The sequence below is a fragment of the Rhinopithecus roxellana genome, chromosome 16 (assembly GCF_007565055.1).
Source record: "Rhinopithecus roxellana isolate Shanxi Qingling chromosome 16, ASM756505v1, whole genome shotgun sequence".
Lineage (NCBI taxonomy): Eukaryota > Metazoa > Chordata > Mammalia > Primates > Cercopithecidae > Rhinopithecus > Rhinopithecus roxellana.
Genome location: NC_044564.1, coordinates 116,484,219 through 116,500,190, shown reverse-complemented (window position 1 = coordinate 116,500,190; position 15,972 = coordinate 116,484,219). Strand labels below are relative to the sequence as shown.

Below are 15,972 nucleotides of genomic sequence, written 5' to 3'. Positions count from 1 at the left end.
ATCCAAGAAGACAGAGAAGAAGCCCATCACATGTGTGCCTCAGCCAGACTCTCCAGGCTTTGCAGAGAATCTGTAAACAACGGGAATGGTTGCCCTTGACATCTCTAGCCTGTCTTCTCAAAGAAATACTTCCACCTTGAAATATTTACTTGATACCAGCCAATCAGTTTACCCAGAAAATGTGCACACGAGATTCACTCCCTAGACCGCCGGCAGTTGTTTTTCCTCCTCCACCTCACCCCTTTCTCTTCTATAAATCTTATTTGCAGCCTTTATAGTAAAAGTAATTGCTGTGGTGTTTCTTTATTTGTTTGTTTGTTTGTTGGTTTTTGAGATGGAGTCTTGCTCTGTCACCCAGGAGGCTGGAGTGCAGTGGTGCAATCTCACCTCACTACAGCCTCCGCCTCCCAGGTTCAAGCAATTCTCCTACCTCAGCCTCCCAAGTAGCTGGGACTACAGGCATGTGGCACCATGCCCAGCTGATTTTTTTGGATTTTTAGAGAGACAGGGTTTCACCATGTTGGCCAGGATGATCTTGATTTCCTGATCTCGTGATCCGCCTGCCTCGGCCTCCCAAAGTGCTGGGATTACAGGCATGAGCCACCGCACCCAGCCTGCTGTCTTTTATCTACAAATAACCTGCTGATAATTCACCAGATTTCTCTGCGTGATCCTTTGACATTATTCTGAAAGTGATAGGTCTTTGTAAAATTTCATATTTTGCCCGTCAATGTTTACAGAATAGACACTCTCCTCACGTCCAAAAAAAATAAATAAATACGCTGAAAATTAGCAGACCACAATTCACTTTTGTTCTCAAGACTTCCGTTTTATTGTTTTATTTTATTGAAGACTCCTGGCTTTGTTCATCAAAAATCAACATCATCATCAAAAGTTCGCATGGGAAGGTGATAGTAAATAATAGCACATTTTAGGCCATAGCCGTCATTTCAAAGATAAAACAGACCTTGTTAATTAATGAAACCACAAAAGAGAGAACCGAACTTCCACAGTGTTTCTGATCACTGCTCCACACTTTCCTCCCTTGAATCTACTCAGCCTTGACATCATGCTAGATTATCTTTCTAACTGTAGCTCTAATCTTGCCATTCTTTTGAAAAGAAATTCAATGTACCACCATTGCCCACAGCATAAAGTCCCAACTCCTTATCCTGGTATTTGTACTGTTCTGTGATCTGGTTTGACTGCATCTGCTTTACCAAATTTCTCTTTCTCTTCTCCTCTACCTCCTACCTACGAATGCCAGGTGGCCCACTGCAAGGCTGCCTTGGTGAAGAAAGCAATGTATTGATTTACATTCAAGCACAAGTTTTTTTATCTCACTGAGACACAGACCAGCTATTTTGAATACCACTGCCTAATACAGTTCTCTCTATCTGTTCATTAAAGTCCAACTCAAAGTCCACCAACTCCAGAAAGTCTTCCCTATTAATTTCAGCTCAGCTAAACACAGTGTTGTTGATTATCCTGCTTACACTCCCTAACAGCGTCTACAAAGCTGGATGTGGCTGTTCTTATTCACTTCTCCAGCCTCATCCAGCACCACCTGTCCTTTGTCCCTAAATATAGGTTCCTCCTCTGCATGTCCCTTGAACATACAAAGTTCTTTCCATCCTGGGGGCCTTCACGCATATTCTTTCTTTCTTCTAAAACCCACTTCCTCCCATTAATCGTCTGGTCCACAACTTCTGACATTTCAGACTTCAACTTAAAAGCCACATCCTCAAAAAGACCCTCTTGAATATACATCAGTCAGGACCTCGGCAGGAAACAGGTGTCGTATTCCAAATGGGGTAAAATGTTCACAAAGAAGCCATATATAAAGTTATGGACAGGGTTTAGGGACACCAACAAGAGATAGTATAGTACCCCATGGCTACCATCAGCTGGGGAGACTGGACGCAGGAGGGAAGGGAATGTACCAGAACCTGGAGAGGGTGAGTGTAAGGGCCACCTTAAAGAATTGAGAATTGATGGCCTTCAGTGGAGAGTTTCAATCAAATAGAGATATGGCATGGAGAGAGCCAGGAAAGTAAATAACCCAGCCTCATTCTTCACCCACCATCTCAATGGCCAATCCCCACTGGAAGCAGGGGAGCCCTTTAAAGCAGTCCGTGCAGAAAGGCTCCCAGGAAGGGCAAGGAAGGGTGGGAAGAGGGGCTGTAGGGGACAAACAGAAGCTATCAAACACACCACTCATTCTTAGGTAGACACTCTGATTATTCTTCCTCATACACACCAACCTATTATTTTTTCTTCTTAGTAGTCAATAACATTTTTACTTCTACATTTATCTTTTTGCTTATGTCTATACAAGCACCTTCAGATTGTCAATTCCACGGCTATGAAGACAGAAACCTTATTTGGTGAGTTCACTGAAGCATTCACAGAATGTAGCATATAACAGATGTTAAATAAATACTTGCTAGTAAATGAGTGAACACACGGATCCATCAGATATGTAAACATGTGTCAATATGTGTGTGACACATACAATAATGCACACATACATCTCAGTTTCAAAGGAACAAACCTCCTCTGCAGAATTAAGAAATGCCAGAACATTTCACAACTAAATCAATTAAATGAAAACAAAATGCTGCCTAGCATAGAGACTCAAATTCTAACTTCAAAGAGAGCTGATCACTTTCTGAGATAAGAAAACCTTTCCCATTAACCTCCTGTGAAACACGCTGAGCCAGACTAGATAAGCTATCACTGTATTATACAAAATTGCTATCTTCCCCAATACACATTGCAAATTTAAATGAGGTTGAGTGGAAGTATTCTCCTTAAACTCTGTTCTTTAAAAATCCTCAGTAGCTCCCATACCCAACTTTTTAGCTTCAAAAGATGGAAAGTACTAGCAAAACCTGAGTCCCATTCTCTTGAAACTGGGGTTTTACACATCTTCCAAAAGCCTACATTTCTCTGAGATCTTGCAGTAACATTACAAGGAATCCAGACATAACCTCTTTAAATCAAATTTTCCATAAGTTCATATCACATGGTAAGAATATTTTATAGACTGTTACAGTTAACTTTCAAACATAAACTTCCACATTTCCTTCTCTCCTCCCTCCCCAACACATTCTCACTTTGGTGGGAAAGGAGGAAGTCTTTTTCCTTTAGCATTGTACACAACATAATTCCAAATACTTTCCTTCAGTTCCTCAAATGTGTCATATGCCATGTCTTCTCCAACCACAGGGTCTTTGTACTTGTTCCTTTTTGGTAGGAGATGCAACTCTCTTTTCTCCAGCTAGTTTTGTCTTTAAACAAACAAACAAACAAACAAAAACAGAAAGGGGTAATATTAATAACTAGATTGTAGAATGACTGTAATGCAAACTTGTCCAACCCATAGCCTGCAGGCCACATGCAGCCCAGGATGGCTTTGAATGCAGCCCAACACAAATTTGTAAACTTTCTTAAAACTAAGAGGTATTTTGCAATTTTTCAGCTAATCAGCAATCGCTAGTGTTAGCATATTTTATGCGTGTCCCAAGACAATTCTTCCAGTGTGGTCCAGGGAAGTCAAAAGATTGGATACCCCTGCTGTATGAAATAATCAAGATAATACATGCAAGGCTTATAAAACAGAGCCTGACACATAGTAAGGTCTCAATAAATGCCATCATCATTATCATCATCAACCACATCATCAATTATTACTTTACTTCCAAATTATCTTTCAGATCTCTAATCTAATGTTACTTGCTCCAGGAAGTTTTTACATACCCCAAATTGGATTGGATGCCCCGATCAAGCCCATTCATATGACTAGTACCTTTTCTTCATAGCACTAATTATAACCCATAATTAAGTATTATTCAAATAAACACAAAAATAATGTATATGTTGTCAACTAAGAGAAAAAATTCCTTGAGGATGTGTGCAGCAAGCATGTTTGTTATTGTCCACCCTTGTGTCTCTAGTTCTAGAATAATGTCTTGCATTATTTAGTGCTCAAAAAATGTGTTAAATGAATGAACAGACAACTACTCTCCCTTTGTGCCACAGTAATCACTTTTCATAAATTTCACACCCATTTACATAAATTTCCTTCATCCTCCTTATTTCAAGAGCTCTAAAGGTAGGCATTTCAAGAAGCTGGTGCATCAGGAAGACACATGACCAGAAGTCCCAGCTCCCAGATTTACGGGTGGGCCACAACCCGAATGTGCATAGTTCCAATTGCAGAGTATCCTGGGCATAGGAAGGAAATGAAAGAAGCTATCTGTTGTGGACTGTATGCTTGTGTACCCCCAAAATGTATATGTTGAAGCCCTAACCTCCGATGTGATGATATCTGGAGGTAGGGCCTTTGGGGGTAATTAGATTTACATAAGGTTACAAGGGGAAGGTTCTTGTGTTGGCATTAGTTCCCTTACAAGAAGAGACCAGAGAGCTTGCTCCCACTCATTCCACCATGTAGGATGCATCAAGAAGGCAGCCATCTGCAAGCCATGAAGAGGGCCCTCATTAGAACTTGACCCTGCTGGCACTCTGATCTCTGACTTCCCAGTCTCCAAAACTGTGAGAAATAAATGTCTGTTGTTTAAGCACCCAGTCTAGGGTATTTTATTATAGCAGCCCAAGAAGACTAATGCAGTCTCCTACAGTGGATGGGAGTGGCGGTGGGGGACACTTTGCTGCACTCATGGATACTTCAATCTTACTTATATAGTTTCTTACACAATTGTTAAAGCATAGTTCTGAAAAAGTGTGCAAAGAAAATGCTTTATGTCCACCACATTATTTCCTCTTCCTGGACACACAAGAAGGACCACATTTCCCTTACCTGTATTTGGATGCAGGTCACATGACTGAATCCTGGTTAACAGGATGCAGACAGCAGTGCTAGAGAGAGAAAGATTTTATATATATGTCATTCTCATGCCTGACCCAAAAAATATTCCATGTGCAATATTCCACAGTCTTCCCCTCCATTACCACCCTGTAGGTTACCAGGGCTACTTGTCACCTATTATACTTCAAACAAGTGAGAAATACATTTTTATTTTATTAAGTCCCTGATATTTCATGGATTATCTGTCACTGCTGCATATCCTAGTATTTTCCTGACTAATGCAAAGAGGCAGAGTGGAACAGTGGAAAAAGAAAGAGATCAAGGGTTTGAGGCCTGGTTCAACCATCGGCTTGTGATGTGACATTGGAACATCATCTCCTCTGTAGCCCTGAATTTTCTTATTCATGCTAATCAAATGTGAATAGATCACCATGAATGGTCTCTGATTTTGCCCATATCTACCTAGCAGCCAGATTCAACGCTTCATTATACCCCTTCCTCCACACATACACACAGTTTTAAACACAGTGATAAATCACATTGTTTTTCACTGAAGAATTTCTTGAATGATAACAACAGGGATTATAGCTAGAATGACCTTATATGTCATGGTTTGGCTAGAAAAATCTCCATTTATGCCTGTTGTCTCAGTGTAATTCATTGTGGTTATTAATAAAAGAGCCCCCGCTTTGCCTCTTAGGTATCCTGGTTTAAACAATAAATTATAGGGTTAAGCTAGTTATATCATACACAGTTCTTAGCAGACACCTCTCTGCCCATTCTATTGTTCTCCCTCCACCTTGAGGATTCATCATCCCCAAAAGTCTTCCCTGGAGTCCTTTACTAAGTAAAGTTTACTGGATCATCTGTCTGCAGCCATCTAGCTAGCTGAGAAATTGCTCAGAGAAATACCTAACTCACAACCATATTCCATGGCCTCAAACTGGCCACATGGCCTCACTCTAACTGCAAGGGAGACAGGTTATTGTAGACTTCCTGGTGGCCTTGTATGCTCACGAACTTAAAACAAATTGGTATATGTAAAGTTTTTGTTTTGTTTTGTTATTATTATTATATTTTATTTTCTTGCTATAAAGACATAGGTATAAGTCAAGTTTTAATAAAATGCCTTTGCTTTCTCTGTAGGAAAATGACTATGGAGTAACCTTACAGCACTATTCTCTGGAAGCTGCTCCCTGATAAAGGTGGAATGGCATTGTTAATGAGGAAAATGACATCTGATTGATAAACTGAGTCTACACCGGGCAAACTGAATGAATATGAATACCTGGAGGGAAGACATAGATTGAGGCTTCCCACAGTGCAAGAACTGGATGCTGTTATAACAAATACTGGTTCCTATGGAGCTCTGAGTTTTTAAGCTAGGATGGTTCCCATATTTAATCCTGTAGTCTTTACAACAACAACAACACCTGTGTTGTTGGTGGGAGAAGGAGCCTGGCCCTTGGACTGCCATGAAGACTCACACCAAAAAGATGATATGCTTGATGCTGCCGTCTTGGCCTGCTGTGTTCCCTCTGGAACACTCTTCTAAGTGAAATTGACCACTGTGGTCATGTGACTTTGATTACCTTTCCTTGCTATTCAAAGTATGCATCTTGGAGAAGCAGCATCAGCATTCTCCCAGGACTTGTGAGAAACACAGTCAACCTCCTCCCTACAGACCTTCTAAATTATAATCTATGGTTTAACAAGGTCTCCACGTGACTCTTATGTACAGTTAAAGTTTGAGAGGCAGCGGTATGAATGAACCAGGACTGTGGCTAATCAATTAGCCTCCAGTCCCAACACAGCCTAGACAACAATTTCCCTAAATGTTTTAAGTGTATTAACATTTAGGCTTTATTACCTTCCCTCAAAAATGTTTACCAAGCTCCATCACATGAAAGCAAGAGAAAAAGATAACAAGAGAAAATCCATGTAGACTAGAACACAGGACTCCCCTGGTCCCATGAAGTCCAGAAGAGCTGGGCCAGTTTCACTCAGCCTGGATCCTCCAATAAACATCCACAGGGAAATTTAAAGGCAGGACTTCATGGGAGAAGCTCAAGACCAAGAGAGTCCTTCCTGCTTTTCCAGCCATGCATGGGTTCCAGCACTTTGAGAGCAGAGGAATTGTCTTCTATAATGCCGCCAAATTGGCACAGTGAGCCCCTCAGACTAATACTTTATTCTCTCCCAGTTCCCATTCTGTCCAGCTGTTCATCAGCTACACTAACATCTTTTGAAGTGAAGAACTGAGTGGGCTATGCCGGAAAGCAACTTTTTGGAGAACATAGAAAAGGGCACACAGGGCTGGGTCAACTAATCCGTGAGCTGGATTCAGAGGGAGAAATTTAATTTTATTTTTATATATTCCACATTCCCTGGAAAGAGGTAGTGAGAAGTCATGCATGGTATTTAGATAAGGAAATACTAGATTTTCCTACGAGAAATAGGAAACCACAGGTATTAAAAATGAAAACAACAGTATAACATATATTCCATATGGTCCCAAGACATTACTTATGTCTTCTCTATGGATAAGGATTAGAGTTGTTTCCAGTACCTTCTTTATAAAAAAAAAAACACATAATACAATATAATGCATTGTGTTATAAAAATAATACAATCATACATTTTTCATTTGAAATGAAAATATATAAAATGTGAAAACAAAAGAGATAAATACAAGAGATCTTCAAAAACTTTATGAAAAATGCATATTGTGAACAAACTCCATGGAGTTCAAAAATGTTTTGCACCAAAATAAACTCATACTAACTTGTTATAACATGTCTGAAACAGATTTAGTTTGAGGCACTAAAAAGGAAATACAGTTTGAAAAGCTCCCATATCAGAATGAAGTGAATTCTGCTAGAATTGAAGCAAGAACAAACATCAAATTTTTGGTGAAGCTTGAGTGGAAGAATGGTGAAATCAACGACGCTTTACAAAAAGTTTATGCGGACAATGTCCCCAAAGAAATCAACAGCTTACAAATGGATAACTCAGAGTGTGGAAGATAGGAGAAAAGTGAAAAGATTATCTTGGGTGATTTGAGAAGAAAGAAGGAAGAGTTGTTCTTGTCTGGAGATGTAGCCCAATGATTTATTTGGCTAGCTTGGAGTCTCACACTTCAAGTCAACATAAGAAAGGCTCACACCTGGCCAGGTGTGGTGGCTTACATCTATAATACTAGCACTTTGGGAGGCCAAGGCAGGAGGATTGCTTAAGCCCAGGAATTCAAGACCAGACTGGGCAACATAGCAAGACCTCCTCTCTACAAAAATGTATTTTTAATTAGCCAGACATAGTGGCACATGCTTGCAATCCTAGCTACTTAGGGGACTGAGGTGGGAGGATGGCTTGAGCCCGGGAGGTCAAGGCTGCAGTGATCATGCCACCGCACTCCAGTCTGGGCAACAGAACAAGACCCTGCCTCAGAAAAAAAAAGAAAAGGAAAAACAAACAGAAAAGGCTCAAATCTTTTCAACAAATGTAAATTAAATGCTCGCTATGTATTATACAAGGAGATGTTTTAAGGTGTTTTAAACACACAATATCCATCCTTTAACCACTCTAAAAGTGAAAATGATTATTATCACGCTACCAGTGAAAACAACTGAGACTTGGGGTGACTAAGTGGGCCCCCTAAAGGCTGCAAGCACCTACCTTATTGCAGGGCTTCATAAATGTTTGCTGTGGAGTAGAAGAAGGCAGAAGGGGACTTGAAGTCAGATCTGCATTTCCTAGACACTTCTTTGAACTATTCTTCAAATATTCAGTCTTCTATAGCTTCACTGAGTACAAATTTCCCAGAGAAATTTGCTCCACTCAAAGTCTTTCCATTTTCAACACCTTTTGCATCCCCCCCATTGACTATCTCCTCTCTGGCCCCTCTGCCCATGGGCATCAAGCAAACCCCCACACTTGGGCAATTACTGTCTTCCAATCCTCCCTTTCTTTGCACAGCTGAAAGTCCATTGTTAAGAAGGCAAAGTAATTAAAAGTATAAAAAGAAAAAAATCACTGAAAAATGAGTTGGTGCTCTATGCTGTGGTTCACCTGTTTCTCCTTTGCTTGTCTTTACACAACTGAATATATGCACCACTGCACAGCTAATGTACCTGTTCAATCTGATATAGCTTACTCAATTGCCCTATCCATGCAGAGATACATTGATTTTTACTTCAAAACCAACACCACCAAGCGTCCTATTTCATAGAAATTGAAAAAAAAAGAAAATGTTAGCCCACTTTAAAGAGAAAAGGTCACTTCCTGATTTTGCTAACATCAGAAAACAAAGCTTTAGATCTTTCAGTACCTGCCTCCACCCCCAGCAAAGCCCATAAATCTAGCATAACCAGAGGACAGATGCCTGATTGATTGTACATGTGAAAATTTTCAGTAACTCAGAAATGAGCCATTCTTTTCAAAAAACTTCAGATATTGAACTTCTAAAATGTACTCAGATTCAGATCTCTCTCTTTCTTTCTTTCTTGAAATAGCATTTGTTCATCCAAACTTTTTGCACACTAATTATGTTCCAGGAACCATTCCAAGAAGGCACCAGTCCCCAGTCCCCTGAGACATCTATGTGCAACATTTTCTGTCTACTTCTGTTTCAAAAACATGTGTGAGTACGTGCACTTAGAGGCAAAAGGCAGAGTGGGGAGAGACAGATATTTGGAGGATGGAAGTCAGCAAGAGGGAACCAGAGAAAAAGCCAGGCCTGAGCTGAGATCTCTTTTCTGGGATGGTCCTATGTTTTTGAATCTCTGTAAATTGAAGAAAAGAAAAAGCCTTAAAACAAATCGTGTTTTTTCCTGATATTTTGTATTTAAAATTACTAGGTAAATGTACAGTTTAAACATTTATTGGGAGCCTGCTAGGCATGAACATGTACAAACCACATGCTGTATTCTCAAGGTGCTTACAGTGCATTTGGGGAGAGCCCTACATTGCTGCCTTAGAATACAGGTCATATAACTCCATAGTTGTTACAATAACTTTCTCTGGAATCAGGCAGACCTGTGCAACAATGCCAACTCCATCGATTAGTAGCAGTAAAATCTTGGAAAACCCATTTTGCAACTCCAAGTCTCAGTTTCTTTATCTGCCAAATAAGAATGATAGCATCAATGGGAATATTGTAAAACTAAGTGAAATGAGCATCATGTGCTTAGCACATGAGCTCATAATACGAGCTCACTAAAGGTAGGCAGTTGTTGTAACCGTAAAATAATAATTAATACTCTCATCATTATTGATTGCAGGTAGAAGCATGATATGAAACCCTACAGAGGAAAGAGGGATTTATTTCTTACTAGAAGTTGAGGGAGGAAGCACAGAAAAGAGGCAGTATATAAGCAGTAACTTTTTTTTTTTTTAATGAAAGATGCAAGAAATGGCATTCGATGTCGCAGTGAGGATGCCACCTGCACAGAAATGGAGTCCGACATTGGGGTTGGAATAAAGAAATGTGCCTGGAGTCGAGGGAATGGAATCAGAGGCTGAAAACAAAGCTTAGGGGAAGGCCAGGGAGGCCTTCCAAGGAAACATGACCAGGATTTTGTGGGCACGGGGAAATGTTGAAAGATTTTAAACTGGAAGAGGAAGGGTGAAATGACCTAGAAAGAGTTTGGGGTGGAGTCTTACTCGTCAAGCTAGTGTAGAGGTAGAAGAGTTAACCTCAATGAAGCCCCCTAGAGAATGACAGATCAGCTTAAGATTTCCCTACTGTGTACACATAACCCCATGAATTGGCTATTACTATAAATTATGTTATGTAATAATTACTTATTTAATTTCTTGTCTTACCCACCCTACTGTAAGTTTCATGAAAGCAGAGATGTTTGACTTGCTCATTGTTATATGGGCAGCGCCTAGCACATATTAAGCTCTCAAATACTCAATGGATGTCTCTTCCCACATCCATTATTAATCGATATGGAAGGACTTTCCCCAGCTTTGCAAAGAATGGAGACTCATCTCTCTTCTTTGAATGACAATGGAGTTATTAAGGACCATGTAACTAATAGAGTTTTCTAGCCATTCAGCTATACTGGAAGCCCCCAGAAGCCAGAAAAGTGATGTTCTTTTTTATTTTTTCTTTCCTTGAATCTCCTACTTCCCTAGTATTAGTTTATCATTAGTTCTGCATCACTGAAAATCATAAAATTACATTTAAAAAAGTTTCAGTATTTCCACTTGGTAAAATCTGCCATTATCCTAATTCATTGCTATGGCATGCTTTAAATTCATAGATTACATTCATCTGGTATTTTGGAATATATTGTATATCTCAAAGCACTTATATAATCAGCAATGTGTCCATTTCTCCTTTTAACCTCATCTGCTTTTTATGACCAAAGAGAGTTATACAATCCAATGTATCCGCTTCTTTTCCCTAGTTACTCAGAAACTCATAAGTACACATGTTATGCTTAACTAATAAAACTGTTATCAGACAGGATTTCTTAATACATTCACTTTACTCTCTACTTTTATATCTTGACTCCTACCTTTTAACTTGTGTTAATGGTTTCAGTATATACCTGTGCATTTATTTTACATCATCTCAAAACCTTTTTAAGGTTGACAGGAAGATAGATAGATAGATAGATAGATAGATAGATAGATAGATAGATAGATAAGATAGATAGATGATAGATCAATAGATAGATATGATATGATTTAAACACACATGTATATATATCACCAATACTGGAAGTATATCTATCTAACTCCCAGGTGGCTTCTGTCCCACCTTTCTGTCAGCTCTGTCTTCTTCAGAAATCTATTTTTGTCATCCACCAACCAGAACACATAGCTTCTCTACAATTAGTGAATTCCAAAAAGAATCTTCTCACATGAAGCATGAGTTAACAATTTAGACATTAGGGAAGACTTTATAGAGGTGTCTTTTTTTTTATTTGAACAAATTTATGGGCCACATGTGAAATTTTGTTACATGTATATAACGCATAGTGATAAAATCAGGGTATTTAGGGTGTCCATCTCCTGAGTAAAGTACATTTTTGTTTAAATATAGTCATACTACTCTACTATCAATCAGTGAATCTATTTTTTCTATCCTCTGTATATTCATACCCTTTAACCCACTTCTCTTTGTCTTCCACTCCCCCAGCACTCATCCTTCGCAGTTTATGCTCTCCACTTTTCTACTCTCTACCTCCATGTGACCCAACTTTTTAGCTGCCACTTGTAAATGAGAACACGTGGTATTTGTCTTTTTGTGCCTGCTTATTTCACTTAAGATAATGATCTCCAGTTTCATCCATGTTGCTGCAAATGACATGATTTTATTCTTTGTTATGGCCAAATAGCATTTTACTGTGCATATATACCACATTTTCTGTATCCATTCATCTGTTTATGAGCAACTTAAGTTGATTCCACATCTTTGCTATTGTGAATAGTGCTGCAGTAAACATATGAGTGCAGGTATCTCTTTGATATACTGATTGTTTTCCTTTGGGTAGAGACCCAGTAGTGGGATTGCTGGATCAAATGGTAGTTCTATTTTCAGCTTTATGAGGACTCTTCACACTGTTTTTCATGGTGGCTGTACTGGTTTACATTCCCACCAATAGGGAATGAGTTCCCTTTTCTCTGCATGGAAGTGTATTAGGAAATGAATTTCTGTTCTTTTTCCCAAATCTCTTTCGGTTATCCTGTCTTGGGTCTATTTTAATACTCTAAACCAAGGGTCAGCAAGCTTTCTCAGTAAAGGTCTAAACAGCAAATATTTTAAACTTCACCAGCTATGAGGTCTCTGTTGAAACCACTCAGATTTGCTGTTGTAGTGGAATTGAAGCCATAGATGTACACACAGATGGACATGATTACATTTCAATACAACTTCAATTACAAAAATAGGTGCCTGCCAGATTTGGCCTGTGGTTCAGTTTGCTAGCCCTGTTCCAAATCTTCCTCCTACTGTCCCTGTCCTCACCAGGCCCTCTCAATAAAGTGTCACTGTGGCTCAACTCCAACGTCCAATCTCTTCAAGTTAGCCCCAGCAAGACAAAGAGCTCTAAAGTTAAAGGGACAGGACACTCCCGCCTCAAAAGTCCATTTAGTTACGTGTGTTACTGCTTGAATATACCCTGGGTGAGTCTGTCCTTGTCTCACATATACCCATAGTTAAAATATATATATATTTCTACCATGTACAGTGATCACCAAAAGAGAACCTTAAATGAATAAAATTATTAAGTTACTTTTAATGGCAAAAACCGTAATCACTTTTGCACCAACCTAATGATTTTAAATGGAATAAAATATCTCCATTCTACTCCAAATATATCTGCATTCCAAAAAGGTTCTGAAAGTATTTCTAGAGCCTGCAGACAGAGTCAAGGTTAGAAAGAGAGTTCAATCAAGGGAGCAGAAAAACTAACATGACCCAGCTATATGACCCTAGACAATAACTTTATTATGCCTCAGTTTCCCTACCTACACAATGGAGGTGGTAGTTTACCTGCCCAAAGGCTAAATTTTGGACCAGATGATCTCTTGGAGATTGTTTCCCTAAATCAGTATTTTTCAAATGGTCTCAGTCATCTGCATGCCCTGGGGTGCTTTGTTAAAACAGACTACCAGACCCCAGCCTGAGTTTCTGCATTAGAGTAGGTCTAGAGGGTCTTAAAGTGCCACCAAGTTCCCAGGTGCTATTGCTGCCGCTGCTGGTGTGGGCTTACACCTGAGGGCCTCTAGTCTCTATGACAGAGATCTCCCAGTCCCTTATACAGGAAAGCAATGTTGGAGGAATGGCTACTGCCGGCTTCTCTCTATTTTTCAAAATGGGGTTCCTTCTTGAAGGGATGAGAGGTTAGTTCTATTTTCCCACTGAGTCTTAGGCACTGTAGCCACACCTCAGAAGCAAATTCCAAACTGAAATGAGGCTGGGGTGATCACTCTCATGGTGCCATTCTCTGGAGAAGGATAGAGACATGCAGTACAGTTGAGAAGAGAGAGGCAAGAATGCCACCACACAATTTCTTTACATAAGCCATCCTTCTAGAACTTTCTCTTTCCATAAACACAAAGCATAGATTGAAGGTCAACCCTACATATATGCCCAGCAACGAGAAATGCAAGGTGAGATGCAAAGACTTAGAAGACTAGGAAAGTGCAGACCACCCTCAGGGACTCTCATCTCATGAGCCAGGCAACATTTACATGTGTTTACACACTTGGGTTCCACATCGAAAGAAGTAAAAAATTAGACAATTAGGTTATGTGGCATGAAAATAGAGGTGTTCCAGAGAGAGGGTGTTGGTGGACTTGAGAGATCTGGGCAAGCATTCCTGGAGACAGTGAGGCAGGTTGGCAAAGGCTAGAAGGGAGAGGAAGAACCAGAGCTGTGGAAAGCCAAGCAAAATGCGAGAAGCCTGGATGCACCTGGAATATTAGCAGAGCTGGCATGAGAATGAGCAGAGGGGGCCGGGCATGGTGGCTCATGTCTGTAATCCCAGCACTTTGGGAAGCCGAGACAGGGGTATCACGAGATCAGGAGTTCAAGACCAGTCTGGCCAACATAGTGAAACCCCATCTCTACTAAAGATACAAAAAAAAAAAAAAAAAATTAGTCAGGTGTGGATGTGTGTGCCTGTACTCAGGAGGCTGAGGCAGGAAAATCACTTGAACCTAGGAGGTGGAGGTTGCAGTGAGTCGAGATTGCGCCATTGCACTGCAGCCTGGGCGACAGGGCGAGACTCAGTCAAAAGAAAAAAGAAAAGAAAAAGGAGAGAGAGAATGAGCAGAGGGGACTCTTACACCTGTCTCTCTCCCTGCTGGTGTGTACTTCCTTTAGTTGTTCCCATTTCTGTGTCCCAGTTTCCTCCTTTTGTGGACTGAGGGATTCAAGCCAAATTTTCTGAAGTTTCTAAATTTTGTTCACCTTGGAGAGATGCCATGCCAGAAAAGGGCAAATGAGCAGGTGAAACTTAGCCCTTCTCTCTGTCCCATCTGTGCTTCAGCCAAAGCAACCCTGTTTTCTTATGTTTTTATACTCCTTGTACAGCTTTGCTTCCAAAAGGGTTTAAAACTTAACTCAACAAGAAATTCTACAAAGGATCCTTCCATCTGCACATCGTATGGCTTGACTAGAAGACAGAAATAAGCCAGTTAGCACAGGTCATGGATTTCTATGTTGGCCAGGCTAGGTTATAGAACAGCTGGAAAGCAGAGAGGGGCTTAGAGCAATGGGGGTGGGAAATAGGGAGCCATTGAAGGTTTGTGAGTAAAGGAGTGGTACAGCAAAAGAAATAAATCGAGCCCACAAACTACTATACTAGGAACTGATCTGAAAATCTCAACTGCTCAGAAAGTTGAGTAAAAACAAAGGGTGATTTTTCCCCCTTGTCAGCCTTCCCTCCCAGGACATTGTACTGTATGCAAAACGGGTAACTGTAAGACAAACATTTTTTTCCACTGCCCTTCTCAGCCCCACAGGCCTTCAGGAAGACCTGAATTTCAAGCAAAGCCTTTTTATTTTTCAACACCCACAGCTTCCATTCAACAATCAGAAGTTTTCCACTTTGATCAAAGAGGCTGAACAAGAGGGCCAAGGGAGCAACTGGTTCTCAGCAGCTCTGGGCAGACCACACAGCCCTTGCTACCCACTCACTGTCCGTGCCCACCAGAGGACACAGCCTTCTCCCGAAATCAGCCAGGTACATGCCCCAGAAAACACTGGCTTGCCTCTTTCCCACCTTAATTACAAGACCAAATGAATGTGAACACACTGTTTTCAAAACCAAACTCAACTTGGGATCACGGGGGTCTTGGTTTCCTTAACTGTAAAATGGGTATATCTCCCCCACTCTATTTAGCCCAAGAAAACAATTTATCTCTTGATGTATCTTTTGTCTCCAAGATCTATGTTTTTACAGACTCACTGGGAAGAAATGTCCAGACCAACTCCTAAAGCCTGACCTAATTTGGAAGATGCTCAGAAGTTTTGGTTCTATGCAAGAACAGCAGTGGTAATAATCCAAGCTTGGCTTTAGACACAGGACATTTCCTTAGGGGCATCTGGGATCTCTGCTGGCTCAAAGTGATGCACTGCAGCCAAAAAGTGAGCAGAAAGGAAAGGAAGTGCTACG

The 15,972-nt window shown here is 40.3% G+C and overlaps 1 long non-coding RNA gene across 2 annotated transcripts in view; it reads right to left on the bottom strand.

Annotated features, from left to right (window-relative positions):
- Positions 1-818: 818 nt before the first annotated feature.
- LOC115893922 overlaps positions 819-15,972 on the bottom strand; it is a 49,885-nt gene continuing 34,731 nt past the window's right edge. For both annotated transcript variants that reach the window (XR_004053949.1, XR_004053952.1), the window contains 2 exons: positions 4,826-4,884; positions 819-3,293 (listed from right to left, as the gene is read on the bottom strand). This is a non-coding gene — a long non-coding RNA (uncharacterized LOC115893922). The remainder of the gene's footprint in view (positions 3,294-4,825; positions 4,885-15,972) is intronic.